The sequence below is a fragment of the Pistacia vera genome, unplaced genomic scaffold (assembly GCF_008641045.1).
Source record: "Pistacia vera cultivar Batoury unplaced genomic scaffold, PisVer_v2 Contig1395, whole genome shotgun sequence".
Taxonomy (NCBI): domain Eukaryota; kingdom Viridiplantae; phylum Streptophyta; class Magnoliopsida; order Sapindales; family Anacardiaceae; genus Pistacia; species Pistacia vera.
The window spans coordinates 179739-193528 of record NW_022195461.1 but is presented as its reverse complement, the minus strand read 5'-3'; the positions used below and the strand labels follow the sequence as shown (position 1 = coordinate 193528).

At 35.9% G+C, this 13790-nt stretch overlaps 1 pseudogene; it reads right to left on the bottom strand.

Moving 5' to 3' along the window:
* Positions 1 to 283: 283 nt before the first annotated feature.
* Positions 284 to 3444, bottom strand: LOC116123003 (annotated as a pseudogene).
* Positions 3445 to 13790: the final 10346 nt, after the last annotated feature.

The window sequence follows — 13790 nt, the reverse complement described above, 5'->3', positions numbered from 1 at the left end:
ATCTACTTCAACTCACTTCCATCTTTTCTTGTACATTTGATCGCAAGCTTCAGATTGCTAGCCTTCAGATCGCTTCTTCATGTTTCCAGTAAGATATCACTTGTTTTAACATGGAGAAACTAGGAACAGTCACAGTTGGCACGCAATATTATCTAAGTATTCATAGACATTAAAAATCCTAAAATTTTTATGGTTAGATCAGTCTAACATAATTATCCATCAACTGAATGAATCCATTTAATTGTTGAACTTTCGAAATAAGTGCTTGCTTGCTGCCGGCCCTCTATGAAGATAATAGTACACTGTTAATGGAACATCTTTTTTTACTCTCTTCAATGGACTCTGTATCCAAAAAATTCTGCCTTTTTGTAAATGCTGGTTGCTTCAGAGTAGGAAGATCCACAATTTCACTATTTTGCATCGCTATAACAATTGACATGGTTGGCCTATCCTTCACAAATTATTGCACACTTAAAGATCTCCATTTGAAAGCCTGGATTAGATATCGCAGAATTTAATAGGATAGAAATGTTGTTTTCGTTCCACAATTTCCAAGCCTGGAAAGTTAAACCGTTACCGTAGACCTATGAACTGCTTGACATAGAAAGTTGGAGTCTAATGATCAAATGACGGATATGAGTTTGGAAACCTACATAGCCTAGAAGACTCAACGAATGTTCATTATGATAAAAACTTGTGTTTCTTATACCACTACCAATCTCTAATAACAATACTCCAAAATTGAAGACATCAGATTTCGTAGAGAATCGCCCTTCCATTGCATATTCAGGGGACATGTAGCCACTGCATTTCATTATTCACAAGCATTCCAAAAGTTTAAAGCTAAGACTATTGTATTTATAATCTATTTAAATTTAGAAAATACTATTTAGCACAATTGTACTTACTACGTTCCAACAACCCTTCCAGTGTTGGCTTGATCTTGATTGACTCCAAAAATCCTTGCTATTCCAAAATCTGAAATTTTCGGATTCAATTCTTCATCCAAAAAGATGTTACTTGCCTTCAAATCTCTATGTATGATCTGCAATCTAGAATCTTGGTGAAGATAAAGGAGACCTCTACTTATACCTTCAATAATGTTAAAACGCTTTCTCCAACTTAGCAGTTCTTGTTTGCCGGTATCTTAATGAATTATAAACGAATGATGCAAGGAAAGTGGTTAACAGGTGAACAAAATAGGACACAAGTAACTGTGATTACAAATTAGGCAAGCTTGCTCAGTTCTGTTCCCTAAGTTTTTGGTGAAATTTTAATTTGATGCAAATTGTAAAAATTGAAGGTAAAAGTAAAAAAGTATTGATGAAACTAACCAAAGAGAAATGTAATTGAAACTAACCAAAGAGAAATGTATCCAAAATTTTGTTAGGCATGTATTCGCAGATCAGAATCTCCTCTTTCAACACAGCATCCCAGTAATCTAACAAGACTTCGGTATTGGAGTTTAGACATAACAACCACCTCATTCATAAATTCTTCAAACCTTTATCCAGATGCTTTTGATAGTCTTTTGACTGCTATTTCCTGCGCGTCTTGCAGTTTCCCCTTGCGGAAAATAAATAAATAAAAAGAAAATGACCATTGAAGTACTGAATCTTACTGCTAGTTATAATATTTTTTAAGTGAACAACCATTACCCTGTAGATTGGACCAAAACCAGTTTCCCCAAGTTTATTAGCAAAACTGAAGTGAACAGTTGAAGTTGCTAACTTCTCAAAACTGAAGAGTGGTAACTCCCGGACTTAAGAGTTTAATTTGATTTATGCCTTCAAAAGAAAATTCTGTATAGCTTCATCTTGATAGCAGTCTACAAATTTGCTTCGATCCTTCATAGCTGATTCAAAATGACATTTCAATCAGTGCATTGATGGAAATTGAAAATGTTATAAGTTCTATTTAGGTAATCTTGTGGAGCATATTACCTTTACGTTTGGCCATCCATCTCCATGCTAAAAATTCACAGATTGCAATAGTAACTATTCCTACAATCGATGCTACTATGATTATTACTTTGATATGGTTAAAATTAATTTATCCAGCTAAAAATAAACCATATAGAAGTTTCTAAATTCCAATCGATATCAACAACAAGAACACAATAATTTTGTAAGTATAGAACAGTAAGAAAACTTTCAACTTACCCAGTTCTGAATGTGCCAAACGAATGTAAAGATCTACCCTGCCACTGGGGAATTTCTGTATGTCAATTAAGTTTCCACTCCATGTTATACAACCAATGCCAGTATCATATGCATAAGCTACGCAGGAGCAATTATTCAAGCATTGGTCTCTGCATTCACCTTCCAGGGCAGATGACCAATTTGCATAGTCTGGTACCTTCATCATCATTAGCTTCAAAAAACAATCTTCATTTCTAGCTTCACCACTTTTGTTTACCCTCTCACATTGCAGTGGCCTCCTTCTGACAAAACCACTAGTCCAGTCTCCTCAATCCCATTCCTCTGTATTCTTGGCTGAAAGCCGTTGGTACACCTGCAAATTGGTTTTTCCTTAGAATTACAGGTTCCAAAGTCACCACAACTACCATAGACATCACATTCATTTTCTGGGAATGAAAATCCAATCTCCCAAACTTCATTCCCATAAACATAATCTGTTTCAAGTAGTTTTCCTTCCGAGTTCAAGATGAAGTATGACATAGTATCATTTGCGAATGTGAAAGCTAGATAAGCAGTTCCTTCTTGGTGATCTACTACCTCATTAAATCCATCAAGGTAAACATAATCCATGTTGGGTATACCAATAAGGATCCAACCATTGCATGGACACTACGCTAGTAGGGCTGATCATGGTTCCAAATATAAATTTCAGGAATCTCAAAAGAATCTATGCCAGCTGAGACGCTTCCAATGGATGGATCGGAAGGGCTTTTCCACAATGTTAGCTTAACTTTCTCACATGTTCTCAGATTAGTATTACGTTTCATACTTGACAAGAATTTATCTGTCGGTTGTTCCTGAAAACTTTCCCATACTCTTATTCCATTGTTGTGATCAAGCAAGACTAAATTTCCAGAACCTAATAGCTGAGCACTTAAGTTGGTTACTGAATGTGAAATATTTGATGACCAAAGAACCTCTTCCTGTCCATTAAAAATGACAAGATTTCCATCTTCAAATATGGTAACTATCCCGGATAAATCCCTCAGAGGTTTGTTTCTGTTGGCCACCCAGATCACAGTAATTAGAGATACATCGTTGTAACAAATTTCTACATAGCGGTTGGAAGTGTTACCAGGGCTAAAAATCCCAGCCTGAAGATATTGTCACTGGAAATGATTGTTTTAAGATCTCTGATGAATTGAGAAGACTTGATGGTATCTCTGGTAGCACCAAAATCTGATAAACAATATAACAGAGCAGCTAGAACCACTGAAATCCTACCGCCGCAGATAAGTTCCATAATTGGTTAATTTCTTCTTTTGATGGACGAACTTAAATATTGAGCTTCAAATATAATTGAATTTTCTCTCTAAAGCATTTTATAAATAATATTTTATCTCTTTGTAAGATATCGAGGAAGAGAGGCAAGAGAAGCAGTTCAAGATATTGATACTACCAGAGAAGGCCTAAAAGAAAGAAGCAATCTAGCAAAGAAAATCTATATTTTTTATTATCTTTGTAAGCTTGTACAATGGGCAATTTATAGAAGTTTTGTAAATGTAAAATAGGAAAACAATCTCTGTAATTATTCAAACAATCACAGTAATCAAGGTGATTTGATTGAAGGCATAATCATCTCCTTAATCTTAGTAGGCTGAGATCAAGGAGAAAGCTATAACATTCCATATTTTGTCACCCCCCTCAAGCTTGTGGTTTGTAGATATAAAAATCTCCAAGCTTGCTAAGTAGATATGAATGTTATCTACTGCATAATGGCTTTATGAAGATATCCACTGGTTGTTCTGAAGTACGAATGTGTAAAGTCTTAATTACCCCTTCTTGTATTTTGCTTTTGACAAAGTGGACATCAATTTCTATATGTTCCATTCTTTCATGGAATACTAGATTTGTTGGTATGCCATTTGAAGTCTTGTTATCATAGTATAAAAGAATAGGTTTCCTTACTTGTACTTCTAGATCTTCTTGTTACCCCAGAATCTAGATTATCTCACTTTTCGTCTTTATCATGGCTCTGTATTTGACCTCTGCTGAAGAAAGAGATACCATTGATTGTTTTTTTTTTTTTTTCCAAGAAATAAGAGCTCCCCCTAACTTTATGCAGAAACCAGTGAGTGATTTTCTTTTCATTGGAATGTGGCCTAGTTTGAATCACAATGTGCTATGATATCTAAATTTTTGTCATGAGGAAGGAGGAGTCAGAGACCAGGACAAGTATTTTAGTACCTTTATTGTTGCATCCATGTGAGATCGTTTAGGTCTATTTATGAACTAACTAAGAATGTGAACTGCATAATAGATGTCTGGTCGAGTCATGGTGAGGTAGATCAGTCAACCAACAAGTATTTGATAGTTTGTGGGATCTTCTAGAGGTGGATCGTCTTCTAAGGACGATATCCCACTATCATATTCCTAAGTAGCTAACTTGGTGTTTTATTCTACTAGAATGACACTTGGCTTGCATCCTGATAGGCTAGAATAAAAAATGAGTTCCAAGACATATTTCTATTGACTGAGAGATATTCCCGTCGGAGATCTTGCAATTTCAATTCCCAGGAAATATTTTGGCTCTCCTAGATCTTTTATTCGAAATTGTCTGTTGAGATGCTCTTTCAAGGATTTAATGGCCATTCATCATTTCTTGTGATGAGAATTTATCGACTTTGATGATTAGAGCAATGAATGTTTTACCTTTGCGCTAAGTAAATAATGCATAATCATGTTTGGACTAAACAAATCATATGTCAGTGAGAGCTATTGAGAATTTCTCATTCCATTGTCGGGATGCTTGTTTTAGACCATAGAGGGATTTTTGCAGATGACATGTTGTGTTCTCCGCCTGTCTGCGAATTCTTGGAGGAAAATCCATATAGATTTCTTCATGGAGGTTTCCATGAAGAAAAGCATTATGGACATACATTTGATGCAGAGACCAGTCATGAAATGAAGCAACTGTAAAGAGTGCACGGACAGTGTCATGTTTGGCTAAGGGGAGAAAGTCCCCTGATAATCAAACCCCTTGGCTACCAAGCGAGCTTTGTAACGTTTAATTGAGTCGTCTGCATGGTGCTTGATTTTGTAGACCCTTTTGCAGCCAATGGGCTTTCTATGAGAAGGACAAGACATTGAATCCCATGTATGATTATGAGTCAAAGCAGCAAGTTGATCATCCATTGCTTGGTGCAAGTGAGAATGTTGAGCAACATTTGAGTAACCAGTGGGTTCTCGGTTGATGGAAATCTGATTGATACATACTATGTGGACAAGAGATAAATGATCACAACTCACATAATTTGAGGTAAGATATAGTGTACTTGAAGAATCTGGTATTACATGACACTCATAATCTGTTATCCAGATTGGTGGCCAAGTCCGATGAGTAGTTCGTCGTGTAGGTAATGCCAAAACTAGAATAGGAAAGGCTGGAGGAGAAAAGTAGCAGTATCTTGCTAAGAAAACTTAAGAGCAGGTATCATATTGAAAAGAGCATCTGATAGAGTAGGAGCAACATTTTCAGAAAACAATTGTGGAGATGAAGAGGAAATTGTATCAGTGTTGGCAAAAGGGAAAATGTCTTAATGAAACACAACATCTCTAGATATGAAGAACCAACTTTCAATTGGATCACACAATCGGTAACCCTTCTGGAGCATGGGATATCCCATTAAAATACAACGATGGCTCAAGATCCAAACTTATTATGCGACCCAAGAATGGCAATATAACAAAGCCATCCAAACACTTAGAGGCGATTAGTGGCTGATTGTTTCTTGAATAACATCTCATAAGAAGTCTTTCCATGAAGGACTCTGGTCAGCATGCGATTGATCAAGTAGGTTGATGTGATCACACATTCACCTCAAATTGACATAGGTATATTGGCTTTGTGTTTGAGGGCATGTGCTACTTTTAGTAGATGGCAGTGTTTTCTTTCGACAACCCTATTTTGTTGTGGGGTTTAGGTGCAAAAACTTTCATGAAAAATGCCGAATGATAAAAAAAAAAAAAAAGAGGAACAACTATGATTAAAAAAAACTCTAGCATTGTCAATTCAAACCTGTTGGATTGATGTATGAAATTGAGTGGTGACCATGATAAAACATTTTGAATATGGGTAAGTGTTTGGGTTTTGGATTGCATGAGGAATGTTCATGTTCCTCGGGAAAAGTCATTAACAATGGTAAGGAAAAATCTTGATCTATCATGATTTGGGGTGTGATATGGGCCCCAAACGTCTAGTGGATCAAGGCAAAAAGTTGAGTTGTAGTAGAGGTGTTATGTGGAAAAATAATTCGAGCTTGCTTAGCTAATGGACATATTAGACACTTGGGTTGAGGGATAGTTGCACTATGATCTAATATTTAATGAAGAATAAAAGAAGTTTTATTAAACATTGTATTACAATTGGAAATTTTATTAGTTGTCATACAAGTCGGTGAATTTGAAAAAGCATGAGGAGACTCAACAGGTGCCTAATAGTATAGTCTCTATTGATTTTACCTGAGTCTATCAGTTTCCCAGTTGAAGGTCTTGAAATTCACAGTTATTAGGACAAAATTTCACAATGTAACTATTGTCTACGCAAATTTTTTATACTGAGATGAGGTTAAAATGGAATGTAGGAACACATAGCACATTCTTAAGAGATAAATTTTTAGACAATTTTACGGTTCCTATATGAGTGGCTGGTGCTATGTTGTCGTTTGGCATATGAACAGAAATGGATGTGGTAGTTGAAATAGTGGTAAAATGTTTTGGGTTGTAAATTATGTGATCACTAGCCCCTGAATCAATTATCCACATATCAGTTGCAATAAAATTTAAACAGTAAGAAGTACTTGCGTAGCATGTTATGGGTATTGTTGAGATATTATTCAACATTCGAAACAACTAATTATATTTATCTGAGTTGATAGTGGGAGCCAAGTGATTTCCCAGAAGGAAGAGCATCAATTTGGAAAGTGGAGGAATTACCATTTTTATCCTTGGTGTTTGAATTAGGACAACCATGCAATTTCCAACAATTTTTTCGATTATGGTTTTTTCTCTTGCACTATTTACAAAAATAATCGCCCTTTGTTGGATTTTGAATTTCAGACCCGTTTGGCCAAGTGTTTGACTTGGTTGACCAGACAGCTGACTTGTTTGACCTAGCCTATGACATGACATGATTGGAGCCATTGGATGCGTTTAATAAAAAATGCAATTAATTTCTAGCTACCAGATCTCATTAGCGAATCTGGGCCATTCACGCCTTCATATAAATGGGCACTTTTTTCTTGATTTGCCCTAGCCACCCACTCATCTATCTCATTTTTCCATTTCCTTTATTCCAGCAAAAACCATTGAGTCAGTTGGGTGATCTGTGCTCAGTTGCCATTGGCTTTCATCTTGTACTGCCAGTTGGAGAGTGGGTGGTAGAGATGTAGCTAGAATTTGTGTTCTGAAAGCCAAGAAGCTTTCATTTAATCCAAGCAAAAAGTGCAAAAATCTGTCGTGATCACGAATCCATTGAAATTGGTTGAGGGTTTCTAGTGACCCTTCAAGCGTCTCTTCGGTGACGTCTAACTCATTCCAAATGGTGGAGACCTAATTGAAGTATGTTGTGACAGTGTTGTTTCCCTATTTGAGTTCGATGAGACGCTACTAGAGGATGAATGTTTTAGTCAAATCCAATTTTCCATACATCTACCTGATGTTAGCCCAAATATCGGCTACCATTTCCATTAGTGGGAGCCCCGCCGCCACGTCTGTTGAAAGGGAATTGCTGATCCATGACCGAACCAACATATTGCATCGGTTCTAGTGGCGTTGAAGGTGAGGTTCTAGTGGTGGTTGGAAGGACTCATCAAGGAAGGAATCCTTGTCTTTTGTGATAAGGGCTCGCCCGAAATCACGAGACCATGAGGAGTAGTTTTTGGAACCCATTAGGCTTTGCTTGATGAGGACCAATTCTGGCTCATCCAAAACCGGCGAGAAGAGCACGTTGCCTGGTTCAAGGCGATTGTTGTCGGCACTCTCGGCAGATAGTATGATATGAAAAGAGAACGGGTAGGGATTCGTATTTAAAAGAACCCAAGTTGTAACCCGGTATTCAAATGGGTATGAGGCTAGGTCAAGCCTTGAACCGATAAAGGAACTCAGGTTATAACCCGACATTCCATATGGGTATGAGGTTGGGTCAAGCCTGGGTTGTGTTAATGGATCAGATGTGAGGCCTGTATCTGTATGGGTTGTAGTTGTGTGGGCTGGATCAGGCCAGGGCTATATCTTTGGGCTGTCTATGGAGATTGGGCCATCTGGGTTTTTTGTGGTTTTGGAATTTTGGTTTGTGTTTGTGTTGATTTCCATTATGAAGTTTTGAAATTTTAGTTTGTAAAGATATTCTAACCGTGTATCTGTTTGATTTCAAGGACAAAAGAAGAGGCTAGGTTGATTGGTATAAACTTGGCTCTAACCAAGTATCTGTATGGTTTCAGGGACAAAAGGAGAGGCTAGGCTGATTTGGCAAGCGGAAGCTGGTTAGCAGTGCTCTGATACCATGTAAGATATCGAGGAAGAAAGGCAAGAGAAGCAATTCAAGATATTTGTACTACCAGAAAGGCCTAAACAAAAGAAGCAATCTAGGAAAGTATTTTTGTATATTGTATTATATTTGTAAGTCTCTACAATGGACAATTTATACAAGTTTTGTAAATGTAAATAGGAAAACAATCTCTATAATTATTCAATCAATCACATGAATCAAGGCGATTGATTGAAGGCATAATCATCTCAGAGGCTAAGATCAAGAAGAAAGCTGTAGCATTCCATATTTCGTCACTCTTCCGTCCTAGTACTTATCTTAGGTGGACTATTGTGGTTGCTAGATTGGTCAATTGTCCCACAATTGAATTGCATGTTCTTTGAAAATCTGGTGTTCAATATTAAATTAACCGGTGATGACTTAATCTTGAGTTCTTGACTTAGAATTCTACATTTATTGCCTAAGTTTCCATTAGATACTGTCAGATTTCTAAAGCAAACCTTGACAATTTATTACATTAGGTAGAACTCCGTAGAAACGTAGGTATTTATGAAGCAAGTCAAATAAAACCAAGGAAATGTCTTTCTTCATTTAGAAAATATATCATTGTCAGCCTGACAAATTTTATATATTTACAAGTATAAATGTTGACCAGCCCAAATACTGAACCGAACGAATTATCAACTATGCCTGGTTTGAATAGAAGACAACTCCTGAGGATTATGGAATTTCACAATCAATAACTAGGAAGGAATTTCAGTAGAATGCTAATTAATTAATTTACTAGTAGAATTTTTGGATAATCTTCAATTTAATGTTAATTAATAATTTTCTAGTAGAATTATTATTATTATTTTTTTTTAATATTCATGGATCTCAAAATTCTAAAGATTTAAATTCATGAATTAACTATAGTCATTCTGAATCGAGGAGGACAACATTGAGTATATGATAGAACAACTCAATCGTTTGAGATTTTAACCGATCAACAAATCCTGTCGAAACATAGTCATTGTGGATCTTGGATGTCAGTAACAGTGATATTGCTGACAGAACATCTCCTTTGGGCCTTTGGCTTTGTTCAGAGGGCTCAGTTCCCATAAATATCACACTCAGTTCCCGAGAAAAAAGAATCAACCATCCAATCATGTCCCGATCTACATGTTTTGTTTCCACTAGTTTTCCTTGTGAAATCAAGGTAAAAGTATTTGAATAAGAGTGTGGAAACAAGAAAGTAATATGAGAAGTTTCTACTAACTTATCTGCTCCATAATCAAATCCATCAAGATAAAAGATTCATACCATCAACTCTAGTAAAGATCCGACCATGCCATGGACCGCTCCGCCAATATGGGAAATTTTCATTGTTTTCATTCCATATGAGAAATTTAGGAATGTTTGAAACACAAGGCCAACTGAAAAGCTTCTAGTGGATGGATTAAAAAGAATATTCCATGATATAAGTTTCATTTTCTAACCAGTTCTTACATTAACTCTTAGTTTCATATTTGACAAGAACTTGTCCGCAGATTCTTGGAAACTCTCCCATATTTTTATTCCACTGGTGCTATCGTTTAACATAAGTTTTCCAAAATCTAAAAGCTGAGCACTTGTATTTGTCGTGGGATTTAATATGATGCTAGCAAATTTTAAATCTATACTAAAGCGAAAATAAAGGAATAAAGAACAATAAAAATCAAACCATGCACACTAAGATTTATAGTGATTCACTTTTCGTATGAGAGTTATATTCATTATGCTGTTGAGGAATTTTGCTTTGAAGAAGGAGAAAAATTACAAGAGTCTCTCACAAGCCTTGTAAATTAGCTCTCTCACTAAACCTCTCTTTGGTGTCTTTCACTCTATAATTGTGGTCTTGTCTTCTATTACCTATCTCTAGGATTTAACGCCCTTTAATAGGCAATTCATAGGATACTATTCCTAATTTAATTCAAATCTCCTATCCTAACATGACTCCTATTTTAATTGCTAATACAATTAATATCTCTATTCTTAATTGTATTTCTCTTTCATTAAATTACCTTCCACAAAGAGAAAACAATTTTACAAAGAAATATATTAGGAAAACTCATGTCCCAATTCAATCTTAATTTGACTTGAATTGAGCTCCACAATCTCAACAAACTTCCATTTGGAGACTAATTCAACACATGTCTTCAATTTTTCACTTCTCTTAGCAACAACATCAACTCTTCTTTCCTTCAGCAAGAAGTGCAACTAAAGTTGTACACAACTTTAGTTTCTCAATGATAACTAACTTAGTAAATATATCAACATGATTCTGACTCCCTTGAATCTTTTTGAGAGCTATAACTCCTTCCAAAGTTGAGCACATGAAATGATATTGAACTTGTATGTGCTTTGTCCTGGCATGATTTTGCTAGATGAATGATGCTCACAATACAAAGTGCTCTTCTCATAATTTTGTCACAATTCTTTTAGGAATTGTTTTAAACATATTAGCTACTTGCTAGCTTCTATCATAACAACATACTCTANGAGCTCCACAATCTCAACAAACTTCCATTTGGAGACTAATTCAACACATGTCTTCAATTTTTCACTTCTCTTAGCAACAACATCAACTCTTCTTTCCTTCAGCAAGAAGTGCAACTAAAGTTGTACACAACTTTAGTTTCTCAATGATAACTAACTTAGTAAATATATCAACATGATTCTGACTCCCTTGAATCTTCTTGAGAGCTATAACTCCTTCCAAAGTTGAGCGCATGAAATGACATTGAACTTGTATGTGCTTTGTCCTGGCATGATTTTGCTAGATGAATGGTGCTCACAATACAAAGTGCTCTTCTCATAATTTTGTCACAATTCTTTTAGGAATTGTTTTAAACATATTAGCTACTTGCTAGCTTCTATCATAACAACATACTCTACCTTTATAGTAGAGAGGGCAACACTCTTCAACTGTTTTGAAACCCAATTGGCTATTGTACCATCTAATGTAAAGACATAATCGCGGTACTCTTACGGTTATCAATGTCACTAGCAATATCAGTATCCAGATAATCTTCTGCCTCTAAGTTTGTCTTCCTAAAGCATGACATTGTATTTGTTCTACCTCTTAACTATCTGGTAATCCACTTCACTGCTTCCCAATGTTGCTTCCCTAGATTGCTCATATATCTACTCAATATTCCCAGTGCATGTGCTATGTCTAGCCTCGTACACACCATGGCATACATAAGATTGCCAATTACTAAAGCATAGGATACCTTAGCCATGTAGTCTTGCTCATGCTCTATTGTAGGTGACTGGTCTTTAGATAGTTTAAAATGGCCAGCCAAAGGGGAACTTACTAGCTTTGCTTAACCTTATTATATTTGTTGAGTACCTTCTTCACATACTATTCTTGTGATAGCTTCAAGAAACCTTTGGGTCTATCTCTGGTAATCATCATACTAAAGATTTGTTTTGTAGCTCCCAAATCTTTCATATCAAATTCCTTTGACAATGGTCTTTTAGTTTGTCTATAACAACATTGATCTTCTTGGCATCTTAGGAAACTATTGCTACACATGAACCATCAAACTTCTTGTACCATTATTTTAGCCTGTATAACCTCTTTTGAAGTTTGCACACCATTCTCTTATTTCCTTGTACTTTGAAACCTGTGGCTGCTACATATAAATTTCTCCATCTAACTCATAATGAAGAAACATTGTCTTCACATCTAACTACTCAACATGAAGGTTTTCTTTTTCCACTAACCCAAGTATTGTTCGTATTGTAGTTAGCTTGACAACTGGAGAAAAAAAATTTCGCGTAGTCAATGCATTGTTTTTGTTGAAAGCCTTTCATGACCAGTCTTGCTTTTATAGTTTACAGCCATTATGCTCTTCTTGCTCCTGATAAAACCATTTGTTTTGGAAAGTCTTCTTCCCTTATGGTAGCTTTATCAACTGTCATGTTTGATTTTATAATAGTGAATCCATCTCATCCTTTATGGCTAGCTCCCACTTGATTGAGTCATCAACTTCCTAATAATACTTTGGTTCATAACCGCCAGTCAACAAAATATAATGTAATGAAAGGTAGCACCTTTGTGGTGGTTTAATAGTCTTGGAAAATCTTCTACGTTCAAATACGGGCGTTCATGGCACAACTTATGGAGCTATGTTCTTTTGATCTTCCTGGTCATTGCCTTCCATGTCATTCATCGGGAAGTATATCAAAAGAACTATCTCTTGCTTCTTCAATCAATGGATTTTCTAACTTTATGTTGAGTCTATCCTTGTACATCAAATCTTCATTAAAGATGATGTCTCTGCTCTTTTAGGTCCTTTCGATTTTGGTCATCCCAAAAACAATAAATCAAACTCGGCGTCACCATAACCAATGAAATAACAATTCTTAGACTTTGCATCAAGCTTAGTTCTAAAAGTAGAATCAATATGAACACAGGCTACACAACCAAACACTTTTAAGAAAGAATAATTTACCTCTTTGCTGCTCCAAACTTCTTTTAGGATGTTGAGTTTAGTAGCACAGAAGGTCCTCTATTGAACAAGTAGGCCACAGTGTTAACTGCATCAACCCAAAATGTCTATGGTAGTCCAACATGGAATCAAGTGACTCTAAATACTTGTCTATTAAGGAATGCTCAGTCTTCATCTAACATCTTTTGGGGTTTTTTCTTAAGAGAGGTAGATGTGATTTTCTGTCATACACATGATCTTAAATCTACATCTTCCATAATGAAAAATCTATTCTATCAAACTTATTTACCTTAGGCACAAATCCTCCTTCTCCAACCATGAGTTTCTTCCTCAAACATAGGCTCTAATACTAGTTGTTGTGGGAATTTAATCAGATGCTATCAAAATTTAAATCCTTACAAAAGCAAAAATAAAGGAATAAAGGACAATAAAAATCAAACCACACACACACACAAGGATTTATAGTGGTTCACTATATATTAGTGTGAAAGCTACATACACTTTATCATTGTGGAATTTCACTAAGAAGAAGAAAAATTACAAAAGTCTCTCACAAGCCTCACAAATTGCTCTCTCACTAAACCTCTCTTTGGTGATTCTCACTCTCGAATTCTGGTCTTGCCT